Below are 18,112 nucleotides of genomic sequence, written 5' to 3' on the forward strand. Positions count from 1 at the left end.
CTTGTGGTGGAGGAGTTTGCTTTACTCACGTGGGTTTGCTGGAAGTGGGACTAGACCTTAGCTCTGATTCAACCAGGAAACTCTGGTGTTAGTGAAAATCCCCATAATTTTATTACGTAAGTCAAAATTTAATGATGCCAGTTCCTACTTAACTAGGAGAATTAAAGAAGGTTTTTATGTTCTAGGCCACACTACTTCTTGCATTTTGGTAGACCCTCCTTCCAACTGGGATCAGTTATAATGCATTCCTCACCATATCCATCCTATTTCTTATTTCTGAGAAATCAAATTAAAATGGCTTCTGCTAAGTAGACCTTCTTGTTCACCTGGGAGCAGTTTTTTGGCAGACAGAGATACTGAAGGAATACCATGTGCTATTCCCTAAGATGTGTGCTTTAGTGCTAAATGCACCAAATCCAACACAGTCAAAAGTCCAGCAGTTCACAGATACTGCAAGCAGTTTCACAAAAAGCTTTGGTAATTTTATGGACTAAAACAAATGTTCTACAGGCTTATTTTTAGGCCTTCAATGATTGTAAGTCAAATATTTAGCACAGTTCTATTAGAAATACTTCCAACATGAATTTATATTTCAGACTTTTTCAGGAGGCTCTGAGAACCCTCTATTTCACACCTACATCTGAGACTTGAACTTCCAGCAAATTCAGCTGTTCCACTGATGTCTCTTCTTTCCCCCTCCCCTGAGTAAATAAACGTGTTTATTATTCCTTCTCCCTGATGATAGTGTGTGTGTGAACTGACTCCTATCAACAAATGAACTCCTGGACAGACTTTTCCTTGGTCCAGGCCATCTTGATAGCAGGAACTATTGACCAAAAGTCCATAATGAATTAATTAACTTTTCTTTTAAAATGCCAAGTATGAATTTTAGCAAAAATAACTGTAGTATACAAGCAGATTCCCCTGGATCTTTGTAATTTTGTTAGTTAAATACATACTATGTTGTTTCTGGTTATTAGTTATGTTCATGCAGTATAAATACAAAAACTAACAGCATATAATAGTTTTTGTTTCATTTATATTCATTTGTTTTAATACACATTCCATGGACGATAACAGTCATAATCAACAAAATATGCAAAATTGCTATAAGCAATCATGGGATGCTACAAATGCAGCATATAAAATTAACTAAATACTTTTCAGAGACAGAATGGCATATTTATAATTTTTTGTGACACTTGTTCTTGATTAATCATACTTTACTAAAGAAACTAATTAGCTAACTACAGTATGTGACATGATGTCCCACATGCCCTAAATTTCCAGCTTGATAATTAAGCAGGAAACATACTAGAATGGGGAACTGATTGAATGCAAATGATGTGTGAACTTTACCATCTTCATGATTTATCACATACTCTAAAAAACAAAAAACAAACCAAAAAAAACCCCTCTCCAAATCTACCTTTTTGGTTGGAAAAAGGATACTGTGCATACACAACGGTGAATATTTAAAGCCCAATATCCATTGAACAATCATTGTTTGTTTGAGATTATTTTTCAAAGAAAAAACAAAGTAAAGTTTTGCTAAAACCACCTACCTTCCATTGGTTTCATATTGAAACTGAGATTTCCACATTACTTCCAGCTCCATTCTTCACTTTCTTTCAGAGATGCAGTCTCCTGATCCACTTCCAATTATGGTTTATCAGGGAACCAGACCTCCTGTTAATCGATTACCTGCCCTGGGTACCTGCTAAGTTGCAACAAAAAATAATTTTACAGCGTAACTTACCCACCAGGTCCCTGGCCTGCTGAGAGGAAAGTTTAAAACCCCACCTCACCCTGGCCAGTCTGGCAGTGAGGAAAAATTCCTTCCTAGCCCCAACAGGCAATGAGCACGATACCCACTGCAAGGCCCCAAAACCTGGTCCCATTATAAACCCCAGGGGGGAGCTGCTTTTCCTGTGCGGAATGGCCCCCAGGCTTTGAGGAAGGTATTACAAACTCTTCCACTAAGTGCAGTGGGAGCCGATAGGCTTTGCCACAGCTTTGCGTCCTACCTGTCAGCTCAGAGTCCTGCTCTTTGCCTCATCAAGACCATAAGGGAGGCTGAATACCCAAAAAAGAAGTGTGCAGGGGGGTGTACTCCTTTTAAAAGGGACCAAGTGTTTTCTTTCCCCTGAGGGTGCAGACCTCTGAGGCCATGGGGCAGAGACTTCCAGTGATTTCAGTACCCATTGCTATGACTGACCATTTATACAGCATTTCGATTGTTTTATTCCTGAAAGAAAAGAGTTTATTTAGTCTCCATGTTCATGTCTGCTCAGTTTTTGCCTGGGGCTACATATGTTTGGGGGTATTGCCTAGGGAATTAGTGAGGCAACTGTCTGGGGATGTTTCAAGTCTGCACTTTCCTTGTACTATGCCATGGTGGCAGGTGAAGACTACAAGATTCTTTCTATATGCCAATCACTGGCAGTATGCCATCAATGTTCCAGGTCAATTAATGTTTTATTAATTGTAAATATAAACAGAAGCTTAGCCTGGTACATTTTTAAAAATAACAATGACATGAATTATATAGCTGTATTTAAGAATTTCAAAGCAATAGTTCACAATGGATATATTAAATCTAGTAGAACCAAAGCAGATGAGCTTTTGTGGCTCTCTTTGGTTAGTTTTACCAGATGAAACTTTTTCATGCACTCTAATTCATTTTGCAAGACTTTTCATGCTAGGTCTTGACTGTCTTTTTAATCATGAGATCTGGACCGTAATTCTTCATTTAAATATATCCCCTGGCCTCTCCAGACATTTTTAGCAGCTTAACCTCATATACTGTTTTAAAAAAAAATAAGCCAAAGGGTAAGGAAAGAACTAAATTTAAAATTAAATCTTTCATATTTTTTTTCTAATTACACCTCTACCACAATATAACGCGACCTGATATAACACAAATTCGGATATAATGTGGTAAAACAGTGCTCCGGGGAGGCGGGGCTGCGCACTCCGGTGGATCAAAGCAAGTTCGATATAACGCGGTTTCACCTATAACGTGGTAAGATTTTCTGGCTCCCGAGGACAACGTTATATCAAGATGGAGGTGTATCTTCTTGCTATATAGTCTGTCCAGTGGATCTTTATTTTGTTTCTAATAGAGAATTGCTATTCAAGCTTTAAAATAAAATATTTTAAATAATTTCTTTATTTCAAAAGCAGGCTTACAATAAATATTTTCCCAGCAGAAGTGTACCATAAAACACTCTAGGAATTGTAAATTTTAATACCAGCTGATGACATCTGAACAGAAAAGCTAAAAAATTATCTTGCCATCTCTAGTATCCAAACTAAAAATCAAGACTAATTAAGCCAATGTGGTGTCGTAAAGCAGTAGCTTTCTTAAAACAATCTGCTGCAGTAAGTCAAGTTCTGTTTGCTATTCACTGACTTGCTATTTGATAACACTTTATTGGTTTTGGTGTATACCCCTTCTTCACTTACAGCGAATGGCTGCTGCTCTCATTATTAGCATATTTGCATTGATACAGCTTAGGCCCAGGATGCCTAGGGAGAGACAGTCAGGAAGCTGCCACTTCCACTGTCCCCACTCAATATCTCCAGTGTTGCTGGGGACAATCCTTATTTTATTCGGGTTTTTATATCATTCTCATCGCTACAGTATCTCAGCACCGTTCAGCAGTGCATTAAGCAACATGACTCATATCACTTGCAGTGTGACTCACTCTGGTGTTATTTTTATCTCACTGTGTTTGTTGTTTTCGTAAAGCCCCAGCTCCTGGAATCTTATGATTATGTAAAAAAAATTTCAGCTTTCATTTAGGAAAAAATAAATAAAGTTACAAGTACTTGTTGCAGAGAAAAGTTTTTGAAATTGTGAACCCGAGCATTAAAAACTGGAAGGCATATAAAAAGAATCTAAAATGCTGAGGCATTGTGGGATGTGTGTGTGTGTATGTGTAAAAATAATGATTTGTTTATTTTATTCTCACGATTACTGTTGAGCCTGATTTATGAACATTGGGGTTAGTGGATGAGGGTGTTTTTAAAGGCCTCTTTTTCTGTCAGCCTCCAAGTTCCCCCCACCCACACACTTCTGATGATGCCAAGCTGTTTCTAGGGAATCCTTCCCTGTGAGGAATGGGATTGGCATTAAATAAGTAGCTGCCTTACAGTTGTCTGTCGTATTGCTACAACTTAACCAGCCTTTCCTGAAAAGGATTCTGCTAATAGTTTAATCTTCAGTTTACCTTCACAAATGAAACAAATGATCCTTGCTCAGCTGTCAGATACTGTAAACTCCTGGCTCACGCAACCTTGGATATTATATTTCAATTGGGATTCACTGGGAATGGCTTTTGTTTCTATTTCTTTATGTGAATAGTAATGGCTGTGCAAAACCTGCAGTTATTGTTGTCTGTTTATATTATCTTATCACCTGGGAGCCTCAGTCATGGACCAGGACCCCTTTGTGCTAGGTGCTGTATAAATAAATAACAGACAGTTCCTGTCCCAGAGAGTTTACAACCAAGTATAAGCCAAGAGACAACAGATACATATAGACAAACAAAGGAGTATAAGGAAACAATGAGACAATATTGGTCAGCATGATAGGCAGGGCTCTAACCAGAGCGAGGCAAGCGGGGAGCCACCCAGGACACAAAGCCACAGGGGTGGAAAAGGGGCTAGAGATGATGCTGGGGAAGGGCATGGGGGGTCACATTACCACCACCCTGATTGATTGATTGATTGATTTATTTATTTATTTATTGTTGCATCCCCACCCCTAACCCAAACAGGCTGGGTGGCCCACTGAGGTAAGTCAGCGGGTGGAGGTGGCACTCCCTTCCTGAGCCCCACTGTGTGGGGATGGCTGGATCAAGCCTTCCCAAACATTACTCCGGGGTGCATTCCACAGTTGGAAAACCTTTGTGGGGTGGTCACATGCCCCCCAGAACCTTTACATTGTGCCTCTACTCACTATCAACAGTTGTGTCACTTCTGAATGGGGCAGAAAAATTATGGGGAAAAAACAGTACGGGGTGCAATTATACTTGCTCGCTCCAGGTGCTAAAATGCCTAGTTGTGGCTTTGATGATAGGCAGGGATCTCAGTACATCCGCAGCTTATCTGCTGTGAAGTCTTTTCTAGGCATCACAGCAAAGGAGAGTTTTAAGGAGAGTGTTGAAGCAGGATAATGGGGTTGCTTTGCGGATATTTGTGGGGAGCTCTTCCCAAGCATGAGGGGCAGCACGAGAGAAAGTGGAGGCTGGTATCATGGGCTGGTAAGAGTCAACATTTCAATAGTGAACGTGAGATGATAAGGCAGGGATAGGCTTTCAAGGGTCTTGAAAGTGAAGACAAGCAAGTGAAGACAGAGCAGGCCTTTGGCTAAAAGTTGTGTTTGATAGCTTCAAAATCTTTGAACTTTTCTTTCTTTACAGAATTGACTGCGTTAACACTAACGTTCCAGGAGAAAAAATTCCTTCCTTATACTATGTTACAGTTCAGAAAAAAAAGTCACCCAATGTGTGCATTAAGCTGTTACAGATTTTCATGAGTTGCAGTCACTATAGAATCCAAACAATCTATTTACAGACTGAGGCCTTCAGAGGGTACATCTGATATTTTTTTCTCTTTTGTGCATAGAGTTGAAATTTTCACCTTGAATGGCTTCTGCCATGCTTAATTAACAAGCACCTCATGAGAGAAACTGCTTCTCCACCAACTGTGACCAGCAGGTATAGACAAGAAAGCCATGTAAACGCTACAAACGTTAGCTAGTGTGCTTAAAACAGCAGGAAAAAAATGTGCTCAGTATCCTAGAGTTATTCAGCTTTATATATTGGACAGCAGCTTTTACTGGAGATGTGGGTATAGGACTAGTGAGTGTGCTAAAATCTATTGCTAATGCTCTAGCTGTTTTGTTGTTTTTTTTTAACAAGAAAATCATATCAGTGCTGTATAGTCAATACTATATGGATTAAAAATAATTTCTTGGCAAGAACGCTAAAAATGTAAAGAATTGTGCATTTAAACATTTTCTGATCATCTGGTAATTTTTCATCTTTGACATTAGCACTGAAGCCTTGGAACAGTCACTTTCCCATAACTGCAAGGTTCTTTACTGCCTACCACTATTGAAATTTCAACTGGCCTGTTAAAACTTTCTCAGAGACACAAAAAAATCTTGCTTCTTATGATAGAAGCACTAGAATCCAATAGTGATTAAAAAGAATGAACTGTGCCTCTAAATAAACTTCAGCGGCTAAATGTAAAATTATGCTGATTTTTATATGGTTTGTACAGAATAAAATCTACATACTAATGACAGACAAAAAGCAACACATCTTATATTTCCAAACTGTGTTTATTAAGATAGAGTCTTGTTCTGTACTTACTTAAATCCTAATTTTTGTTGGAGACAAAATTCTGTGAGTGATGAGGCTGCAGAGCTGTGGGCCTGATTTGAAGAAACAGGCACTAAGTGTTTCAGGTTTGGCCCTTACAAAAGGAGGTAGCCAAAATTATTCGACACTTCTGAAAAAGTTGGCCTAAATTTCCATCTTATCAGAGTCTTAAAATCTAATTCAAAGGTGTTTCTAAATGCTCTTAAAGAAGACTATGGTCTTGCTCCTTCATGGTACTAAGCACTCTAGCCCATCAAGCAAGCTGTGCTTAACTTGAAGCATACATACAATGTGGGAGAGCGATAGCTCAGTGGCTTGAGCATTGGCTTGCTAATGTGATTGTGAGTTCAATCCTTGAAGGGGCCATTTAGGGATCTGGGACAAAAATCTGTCTGGGGATTGGTTCTCCTTTGAGCAGCAGGGGGTTGGTCTAGATGACCTCCTGAGGTCCCTTTCAACCCTAATAGTCTATAACTTTTTAATTCCACTAAGTTCATTGGACTACCAGCACACATACAGTTAAGCATGAGGCCATAGTGCTTAGAACTTGCAGGATACAGCCCCAAATGTCAGATATTACTTTTTCTAGGCCAAAATATTCTAACCCTTGATTTCAGAAGATACATAATCCAAAGAAGAGATGTCAGGAAATACACTATGATGTAGAAATATCTTTGTATATTTTTTCATATGACAGCTTGTTAACAGATTAATTTTACTGGAACAAAATAATGTCCCAACTCAGGAAAGCACTTCAGGACTTAAGTACTTGCTTCTGACCTCAATAGAACTTAAGCATGTACTTAATTTTAAGCATATGCATAAGAGCTGTCCTCCTGAATGTTTGCCTAACTGTGGTTCAAAGTTAGGTAGAAACAGAAATATGGATCTAAAAAGTGAGAGGAGTGTGCTTTTTTTAATTGCTTTAGGTTACTATCTCAAAACAGCAGTATTCAGGGATATGTGTTTTAAATTCTTGTTATTCATTTTAGTCTTTTTTTTGTACCTCTCATAATATTGGTTAATAATTATTCATGCTGAATAACATTTTCAGTTCAACACCCTCTACATTCTTAGCGTCAGCATCCTGCAAGAGAATATTATAGTGTAGTTTTAAACAGCATGAACAGTCCCATAAGCAGTATGATGTTCTTTATAAAGATGCAAACTACTGACATTTTAATACTATCAAACAAGGACTACATTCTGACATTTTAGGAGGGAAGCCATTGAATACTGTATTGTTTCTACCTACTAAAGTACATTGAATCTTTTATTATGATTAGAGATGGCCTTCCTTTTTAGGCAAGCTTTATTTTTATGAAAGACTACTATATTTAATAGCTCTTTTCTCTAGTTGTATTTGCTTGGTGCCTCTCAATCTTTTATAGCTGGTAAATTTAGTCAAATTTACCAATGAACCGTGTTCAGTAATTTACTCCTAATTAGATGCAAAATTTGAATTGCATTACTTGAAATAATACAGTAGTTTAATTTAGGGACCTGTGTAATCCTATTTAATTAACAGCAAATGAACTTTTATTAGGGTGTTTTTTTTTCAATGGAGGTGAGGATTTTTTGCATAGGATAAGTGAAGAAGCAATCTACAAAGATTTGTTTTTCTTAGTGTTAATTATAGTGTGAATAAAAGTTGAACCTTCCAAGTGTCCCATTTATATTTGGCAGAAATGTTGAGCAGGTTTAAAGTGATTCAGAACTGAAGAAAGTATCTGAGTTTGGGCAGGAGGATTACAGAAATCCCTGTGGGGATTTATTATACAATTTCCCAGATGATGTTTAAAGACATGCTATTTAATCCTTTCCCCCTCCCCTGCATCCAGGAAAACCCAGTTACTGAATTAGAGCAAATCTGCTTCCGAACTATACAGTTGGTGTAGCAAAAAGTATAGTATGCCCCTGGGAGTCTAAAGAAAATTACACATACAACTATTTTCTGTACTATTTATCTTCAGGCCTTTATGATTTGTGATTCAAAATCCAGAGATCGGTTTCAATATTCTTATGCTAATATACAGTCAGTTTCAGCTTTATGAAAAGCAAGGTTCATTGTCTGAAAAGCCCTGTATAAGAAACATTATAGAATTCATACAGAAACAAAATGATCAGAACATAAATTCATAAAGTATCTTACATTATTGGGAACATTATACAAAAGTTCTGAGTAAGACTGGAACATCAAACGAGGGGCTGACTATAAGGAAAGCTCTATACCTTGGATGAGTAGAGGACAAAAGCAAAAGTAAATTCCCTTTGTTAAAGACTAACATTCAAATCCTCTATAGTGGGCCTAATTCTGAGGTGAAACCCTGGCCTCAATGAAGTCAATGGCAAAGCTTCCATTAATTTCAGTGCGGCTAGGCAGTGTGAAGCAAAGTTCTATGGTGTCTGGGGGGGCACAGGAGGGGATAAAACCTCTCCCTGCTCAGGGGTGGTTGTTGCAGCCTTGAGCATCAGGAGACTGCATAACTACATCATTACTTCTCATAGGGGCTGGCTAGTGAAGCCTGTGAGTCAGGGGAGCCAACTATGTGGAGTGTGAACTGGATCTGGCTCACTTGGTACATTTATTTGTCCCACAAAGAGTATTTTGATGTTCCTGGCCCTCATGGCTGAGAACAATATCTTTTGCATGTGAACTGAGAGTAAACTGATTCAGTGATGTTTCCAGAGTCAGAAGTGGCTAGCTTCAAACAATGGCAGAGGTGTGAGCTCTTCTGTACCCTGTTAATCTCATTGGAGTGTTAACTCAATGATGACACTTCAATGTCTCTGTTTTCTGCCCAGTTCTAACACAGTTTCCCTCCCATGAAAAATTGATTTTTTTTGGTAACATTTTCATTGCAAAATGGGACAAAAAGTAAAAAATTAAAAAAAATTCACCAGAGGAAACATTCTAAAAAATTCTTTCAGGTGAACAGAAACAGAATTATTGGGCTTGTTTCTGGTCACCATACTTCCCAGGTAGCTGCCTCCCCAGGTTGCCTGACTCCCCATGAGGTGTCTGCCAAAAGTGTCAAATCAGCACTTTTTGAAGCGGAAATTTTGCATGGTGCATGCATGTCGCAAGCTGAACTTTTTGGAAGGTTTCTGCTAAAAATGATTCAGCTGTTTCCAAGAATGAGGTTAGGAAAGAGGTAGCTCATGTTAAAAAAATTCTTACACCTGTTTAATTCAGAAGCTCTAGCCTCCATACTTTTGAAGGGGATGTGGGGGAGTGAAGGTGGCTGTAAAGAAACATAGAGACTGAGGACTCCTCCTGGGTTAAATTCCAGGATCTGTAGGGGTATGTGCTCCAGCGTAAAGATCACCTGAGGTCTAATTTTTAAGCCCAACCTGAACTTGACACAGACAATCCGAACCTGACCTGAGCCCAAGAGTGTTAAGAAAAATCATATCTGACACAATCCATCCAAACCCAACACTTGTAATTGGCTCCCCTGAGGCAATGAGTGGTTGAAGGTTCTAGTCAGAATACTTTTCGCTGTACTGTAGCGCTGGGGGACCTCTGTGAGCAGTCCTCCCTGCCCCCTTCCTTGGTGGTGGAAGTGGGTCTTTCCCCTTTGTCTGCACCAGGTGGAGGAGAAAGGGTCCTGAATCCTTTGAGTCCTCAGTCCTGGGCCACCACTGCAGCTGGGACACTGTAGCTCACCACTCACACGAGGTGTTGGAGTTTGCCTCTGAAGACAGTCCTTTACCAGGCAGCTGGTGGGACCTGACACCTGGCATCAGGGAACTAGGGAGCAGGATGCCCTGGCTGCCACAGACCTTGGGAGTGAAGGGCTCAGGCTGGCTCACTCACTTTGGGAGGCAGCAAGGCCGCCAGGTCTGCGTGGCTGGGAAAACTGCCTGGGCAGGCCTTGCACACACAGCGAGAGCTGAAGAGGCTGGCACCCACCTCAGTCTCTGCCAGTCATGGCTCACTCTGTAGGCTCAGATTCATGGAGTTTTTTTGGTTTATTAATCTTATATCAGAAACTTTTAGGCTCTGCAAAAATACTACTTAATCTCAACAAGAGCATACCTTTTCAGTCTGCAGTACCTATCAGGCATAGCAGCAGTTAAATGGAACCACTTTGCTCATCTTTCACCATGAAATCATTTAAGAAGGAAGAGACCCCTAGGGAATTATGCTAGTCCATTTCCCTGTATCATAGAGGGACTGATTTCATTAGTTCTGAAATATCCCTAATAGATGGCTGTTTCAGCCAGTCTTGAATACCTCAAATGATGATGATCTTCCTGAAAAGGCTTGTAAATTTCAGCCAAAACCTCCACTGCTTTGATTAACAAGAGGGCTTCAACCAATCAGTATAGGGAAATGCAGCTGCTTTTCCTACAAACCTTGTTGAACTAACTAACCACTGTAAACTGGTTTTCTCCCAAATAGGCTGGGTCAGTATAAAGGAGGCGACTCTCGATTCTAGAGCCAGACTCTTCTCCTTTACTTTACATGAGCGCAGCCAATAGTCGCTTGTTCTGCCTATCAGCTATATTGTTTAGTTATACCATGGGTTTAATTAATGCTGCAGAAAAGTTATTGGCCTCGCAAAATGAGGGATAGAAAATATTGATATTCCTTTCCACCTTTCACCTATGGTATGTGTCAGAAATGTATGGCATAAGGAAAAGGTTGGTGAAATAGATTCCATTCTAGAAAACCTGAAAGTGATGATAGATGTAAATAATCATTTCTCACTTTAATGCTCAACAATATATCTAGTATGTCTGAGAAACTTGCTTCTGAAGTGCAGCCAACATGTCAAGAAAGTTAATGAAAGTTCCCTTGAAAACTACTGCTAAGGAACTTTGTATGTTTCAACTGATGTGAGGGTATCTAAAAAGTTCCTTTAAAATGCTTTGAAATTAACACCTCCATTTAGGTGAATGGAAGCCATTACTCTTGCTGTCTATTTTTATGACTGATCATGCTTTAATTTATTCCCTGTATCTTTTCACACAACTGTTTTCTGTAATTTGTCAAATACCAACTGCTGTCATTTGTTGTTAAATTGTAATAAATATTTTGGAATGTCGTTTGTATAAGAGACTATAAAGATGAGTTGTATTGTACATATCACTGTCTGACTTACTGGGACGATGCTGCAATGGCTACTATAGAGAAGTCTACTTGGACAGCAGGAATAACTACAAATAGGGCTGGTCAAAAAAATGTCATCAAAACTGCTTCTTGACAAAAAAAAATTGGGTTTTCAACTAAATGAAAAGTGTCTAATGTTTTTGATGAAAATTCAGAATTTTCCATGGAAGCAAAACTCCATTTTTTCTGACCAGTTCTAATTACCCATGGGTTTTGTTTTCTTTAAATGAAAACTTTGTTTGCTTTTTCATATAGCATCATTTTTTTTTAATCAAATGCAGAAAGGACCCATATTCCGGGATGCATGATTTACTTATCTTATTTCCCACTGGCCTTGATATTAAGGTCTTGGTTTCTTTAAAGGGCATGCAATACTTTAACTTTCTCCATTAATTTGCTGCTACTTTATACCTTCTGTCTCCTCACTACATCTTTATTCTGTGAACCACAGTCATCACGGCAGGCTCTTTTAGTGTCCTTTTGAGGCCTTCTAAAAGTCAGTAGATCTTGCTTGTGCTTTCACTATAAATCATGAACTATATGTTTTAATAATAAAGTTTCTGGTCTTCCCAATATTTATGACTAGTTAGTGAAATATGAAAAGCTTTGCTTTGAGCGGTGATATGAAAGCTCTGCTAAGCTGTTCAGAAACAGAGACCCCTGAGAGGACAATAAGGAACAAATAAATCCTAACCTATTAAGAAATTCATGCTTTAGTTGCTGATATCTTGATTTAAATAAAAGAGCACTGAATTTAAAAAAAAAATTATGAAGAGGGTATTGAGCCACTGATGGAAAATTAATGTTCATATATGCCATTCCCAAGTATTGTGATCAGAGAAATAGTCTTACACATTCAATTCAATTTCACTTTAACTTCTTATAAATCTACTTTATTATTATAATGGATACTTGCTTGCATAAGAAAATTTTTACTTTCTTGTATTCCAAAATCCTTTAGTGCCTTATCTATTACTTGGTGGGTTTTTTGTTGTATTGTTTTGGTTTGGTTTTTTTTTTTTTGGTTTTGGCGTTGTGTTTTTGTTTTGTTTTTTTGCTTTTGGATAAATCCTCAATGATATTCTGTGACACTGAGTTCCACAAATTAATTGAGCATCACTAAAGAAGCATTTCATTTTATCATTTTTTATTTTTATTTTGTTACCTTTCCATTTCACCGAGTGTCCTTTTTTTCAGGACTTGTGAGAGGGTAATAGGTGTACCGATTTTCTCTCACTGACATAGATTATTTTGTCTCTCTTTTCTAAACTAAGCAGTACCAGTCTTTTGAATCTCTCCTGACATGAAAATGTCTCTATGCCTGTAATCTTTGTCACCTACTTCTGAACCTCTTCTGTTTCTACTATATCTTCTTGAGATAAATTGACCAGAACTGAGCACACTATTCTCAGTCAGTCTGGACCGTTAACTTACAAAATGACATAATAGCTCTGATATTTTCTGTCCCATTGCTTTTGCATACTAATGATTTGTTTGCCTTTTGACCACCACTGTGCATTGGGCTGAATTTTTCATTGAACTTTCCACAAAGAAACTTATTGTTGGGACTCTCTAAGGAGCCAAAGGGAATTAGGTGCCATCTCCTATTGAAATTCACATTCAGTAGGAATTAGGCACAGAAACTCCCATTAGGGTATGTCTACATTTCAAAAGACCCATTACAGCAAGCTTCAGAGCCCAGGTCAGCTGACTTGGGCTCAAAAGGCTCACGCTAAGGGGCTAAAATCAGCAGTGTAAACATTAAGGCTCAGGCTGGGCCTGGACCTGAGACCCACTCCCCTCTCCAGGTTTCGGAGCATGGGCTCTGAAACCCAGTGAAGGGAGTGGATCTTGAGCCTGGCCTTCAGCCTGAGCCAACAAAGCTATTTTCAGTTCTTTAGTGCAAGCCCAAGTCAGATGACCCAGGCTCTGAGACCTGCTGCTGCAGGCCTTTTTTGCAATGTAGACGTACCGTTAGTTCTTCGAGAGATGTCCCTGTGGGTGCGCCACTCCAGGTGTTGGCGTGTCCCTGTGCCTTCACTCGGAGCTTTTTACAGCAGTACTTGTACTGATCGCGCATGCGCAGAGCCTGCCCCCTACCCCATCCCCGCTCTGAGTGTACCTTAATAGTGCGTGTCAGTGACATGTCTCCTCAGTTCCTTCTCTACCGTCCCCGGCCTGAGACAGAGCTCAGCAGACTTGTTAGAGAATTTCTTCTCTCCTCTGTTCAACCTTTTTCCCCTCTTAGTTTAGCTTACCAGTATTAGTTAGGTACCCTTTTCCCTTCTCTTCTTTTCTCTTTTAAAAAACAAAACAAAACAAAAAACAACCCAAAAAAGCCCTTTTGTTCCTGTCACCACAGCAGCTTCTGGCATGCCTGGCTCTCCAGGTTTTAAGCGCTGCTCTAACTGTAAAGATGGCATTCCTCTTTCAGATGGCCACTCTAAATGTATTAAATGTTTGGGGGAGTTCCACATCCCGCAAAAATGTGCCCACTGCAGCAAGTTGAAATCCAGGGCATGCAAAGACAGGGAGCTGCGGTTAAAACTACTCCTGCTGCAAAAATCTCTCGGACCAGCCTCAGACCCGGGCTCTGACTCTGCTGTACACTGCAGCCCCCTCACTTCAAAGAGACCAAAGAAAACTTCACACAAAAAAATCAGTCTCTCTCACCCGCAAAGGGTATTCGCAGGGACATGCCTTCTCCAGGTACTGCTTCCCTCCCTGCACTCCCTCGGCTGAGTGCCTTTGATACGCCAGGCTCCTCTGGCGCCACGCGAAACCCGCCTGCGGCTGCGGCAGTCACGCTCAGGGCTGCCGAGAGCAGGTTTGGGCCCAGGTGAAAAAAAATTTTCGGGCCCCCCAGCAAGGGCGGACTGGCTAAACAGGGCCGGCGAATCGGGGGAAGCCGGGCCCCGGTAATTTGTACTGGCTTTCCCCCCCAGCCCCCTCATGGGCCCTGGTCGCGCTAACCTCCAGTGCCGAGGCTTCAGGCTTTCAGTTGCCTGCCTCTCACAGGGCACTGTTCAGCACCACAGTGGAAGCAGTGCCAACACATACTAGCCTGCCTGACACCCCCCCCCCCCGCAGGCTCCTCTCTCACTCTCCTGGCACTATCAGCCTTTGAGCTAGTCAGCAGTGACAGAACGCTCAGGACACGGTGCAGAGGAATCCCTCCTCACAACAAATTCCTCTCGCTCAGCCTTCCCCTCACAGAGGCACTACAGCAGGCAATTCACACAGGGACCTCCTGGTGTTACCCCTACTTAACACCTACTTCTCTCCAGACACTCAGGGTATGGCTACACTGGCGATTTGCAGCGCTGGAAAGCCTCCACCAGCGCTGCAATTAGTAAGTGGCCACACCTGCAGGGCACTTCCAGCGCTGCAACTCCCTGGCTGCAGCGCTGGCCGTACACCTCACTCGGCATGGGGAATAAGGATTCCAGCGCTGGTGCTGCAGCGCTGGTCATCAAGTGTGGCCACACACCAGTGCTGTGATTGGCCTCCAGGGTATAAGGTGTATCCCAGAATGCTTTTATAAATTACTCTCTTTGTTTTGTTATGCAGCCTCTCTTTGTTTTGTTGTGAACGAGCTCCGATTGGAGCTCCGAACAAACAAAGCTCCTGTTTGCTGTGATCATCTGTACCTGGCTGTAAACAATCAAATGAGAGGCAGGCAGGGAGAGTGAATGAAACAGAACGGAGGAGCTCCGTTGAACTGCTTATCTAAAAAAACAAACACTGATCACAGCAAACAGGAGCTATCTGTACCTGGCTGTGAACGATCAAATGAGAGGCAGGGGAAACAGCGTTGGATGCAGGGTTCGCAAACATTTTGTGATTTTTCCAATCTCTCTCTTCCCCGCTCCCTGTCACAGTACACCGCGGGGAGTCCGTGTTGGAGGCAGGCTGTTTGCAATTAAGAGTTAAGACTAAGGGGTCAGAAACATGTTCTGATTTTTCAATGCAGGAAGCTAAACACACAGTGTTGGCTCCAAAAATCCCCTCTCTCTTTCCCCCCGCTCCCTGTCACACTAGACCCCACTCCACCCCCCTCTTTTGAAAAGCACGTTGTGGCCACTTGAATGCTGGGATAGCTGCCCATAATGCATCACTCCCAACAGCGCTGCAAATACTGCAAATGTGGCCACACACCAGCGCTGGTAGCTGTGAGTGTGGCCACACACCAGCGCTGGCCCTGCACAGCTGGATGACCAGCGCTGCAAACTACCAGCGCTGCAAACCATAAGTGTAGCCATACCCTCAGGCAAGTTCCGCACAGCTTTCCTCCAGTGATGAGGCTGCAGGGAGAATTTTCACCTTATCAGATCTCCCGTCCACAGACCCCAATCAAGAGAAGTCATAGAAAAGCTGCCTTGTCCTACTCCGAGTGCCCTATCCCATGGTGCACGAACCCGTGGATGGCAGCACCCATGCCCTTCCCACCACAGTGGCAATATTGGGCTCCATGGACTCCTTATAGCACACTCGTTATACCACTGCAGCTAGGCGTGAGACCAGCTTGGTACCACCAGCTGACAACCCTGCCACTGACTCCAGACCCCAGGCAGCTCTGTCACAACCGCAAGAGCAAGCACGGCCTGCCTCTAACCCAGTAGAACCAGTTGTTCAGCCTGATGAAGCATTGCTTCCTCCTCCCCCGACGTCTTCAGACGACTTCTCAAAATTTCAAGACCTGTTTAAAAGAGTTGCCAATGAGCTACGAATTAACCTGGAGGAAGTCCCTGAACAGCAGCATGAGCTAACAGACATTCTGCAGCCTTCTTCTTCTTCTAGAATTGCATTACCTATCAACGCCGCCCTTTTAGAACCTGCCAAGGCCATTTGGCAAACCCTGGCTGCAAGCCTGCCTACCTGTAAGAGAGTGGACCATAAGTACTTTATTCCTTCCATGGGCTCAGAATTCCTGTTTACTCACCCAGTGCCAAACTCGCTGGTAGTAGACGCAGTTAACCAAAAGAACAAACACCAGTTTCCCTGCTCCACCCCTTCGGACAAGGACAGTAAGCCTCTGTTTGTCAGAGGATGGAGATGGATGGCAGGAGAGAGATCACTTGATCATTGCCTGTTAGGTTCACTCCCTCTGGGGCACCTGGCATTGGCCACTGTCGGTAGACAGATACTGGGCTAGATGGACCTTTGGTCTAACCCGGTACGGCCGTTCTTATGTTCTTATCTGCTTGCACATAAGGTATACGCTTCTTCCACATTGCAGTTTCGCACTGCTAATTATACAAAGGTTCTCTAGAATACTGTAGCTTCGTTGCCCCCCATGGCAAAACATTTGGAGAAGTGGTACTTTGTCCTTATGCAGGGTTTTTGAGGGTTTGTACTCCCATGTGGCCTCAAACTCCCTGATGGTGACTGCAGCAAATGACAGGGCTTCGCAGGACAGGTGTAAGTCCACCTCAAAGAACAAAGACTACAAAAGAATGGACTTAATGGGGAGGAAGTTTTATACCTCCTCTTCTCTATAAATGTGCATCGCGAACTAGCAGGTGTTGCTCTTTCTACAAATGAATTTGTCAATTGAATGACTGTGTCTAAGTTCTCAGACAAATTGCTAGAGCCCTCCAGGGAAGAGTTTATGGCATTCATTGTGGAAGGCTATATGGTGGCCAAGACTTCAGCTCTGGACATGGGAGATGCCATGACCAGAATTATGGTGCCTGATATGACCATGAGGAGGGCCTCATGGCTGCAGAATTTGGGCATTTTTCCCAATATGCAACAAACCCTTGAGGATTTACTGTTTTGATGGCCAGGTTTTGTATCCAGAACATGAAATCTTGCACTCTTTTAAAGACTCCTGAGCTACTTTACATTCTTTGGGAGTATATACTCTGGTCACAAAGAGATGCCACTATAACACTCAGCAGCAACACAGCAGTACCCCTCTCAGCATTTTTTCGGACAGTCCTCCTTTCCTTTAAGGCAGCAGGACTACTCCTGGAAGGGCCACAGATCCAAAAGAAGGAGATCCTCCAGTTCTGGGGTTACCCAGCCAGATCATCTCTCCCCTGCCCCCCATCCCCCACACACACAACGGCATCCAGCAAGTGCCTATATTGACTTGTGTGTCCAGGACAATGACCCAGTGGTAACCTCCTCTTTGTCCTCTCTGTTCAGGGACAGGCTGGCTTGTTTTTATAATGTTTGAGACTTGATTACCACAGACAACTGGGTCTTGAACACCCTCAGGTCAGGTTATGCCATTCAGTCCCTCTCCATCCTCCCCCCGCCCCTCACAGGAGAGCCTGCTCCTTGAGCAGGTTCAGTCTCTGCTGGCTTTGGAAGCTGTAGAGGAGGTCACCCTGCCAAATCGGAGACAGGGATTCTACTCCCAGTATTTCCTGGTTCACAAGACCAAGGGAGGGATGCAGAGGTGAAAGTAAGCCAGTACGGTCCGGTACGCCGTGCCAGACCGGCTTCCCCAGGCTGGCGATTTAAAGGGCCCAGGGCTCCCTGCAGCGGCTGGAACCCCAGGCCCTTTAATCACCTCCAGAGCCCTGCTGCCAGGGCCCCAGGGTAGCAGCTGCAGGGCTCCAGTGGTTATTTAAAGGGCCCGGGGCTC

The 18,112-nt window shown here is 42.2% G+C and overlaps 1 protein-coding gene across 4 annotated transcripts in view; it reads left to right on the forward strand.

Annotated features, from left to right (window-relative positions):
* LOC123374478 (heparan sulfate glucosamine 3-O-sulfotransferase 1-like) overlaps window positions 1-18,112 on the forward strand; it is a 107,661-nt gene that overhangs the window by 48,907 nt on the left and 40,642 nt on the right. Inside the window, exon 3 of one of the 4 annotated variants that reach the window (XR_006581117.1) lies at window positions 597-728. The exons of the other annotated variants lie outside the window; for them this stretch is intronic. The gene's annotated coding sequence lies outside the window, so the exon portion shown is untranslated. Of the gene's footprint in view, window positions 1-596; window positions 729-18,112 lie in introns of those variants that run through there. 4 annotated transcript variants of the gene reach the window in all.

Source organism: Mauremys mutica, chromosome 7 (genome assembly GCF_020497125.1).
Source record: "Mauremys mutica isolate MM-2020 ecotype Southern chromosome 7, ASM2049712v1, whole genome shotgun sequence".
Taxonomy (NCBI): Eukaryota; Metazoa; Chordata; order Testudines; family Geoemydidae; genus Mauremys; species Mauremys mutica.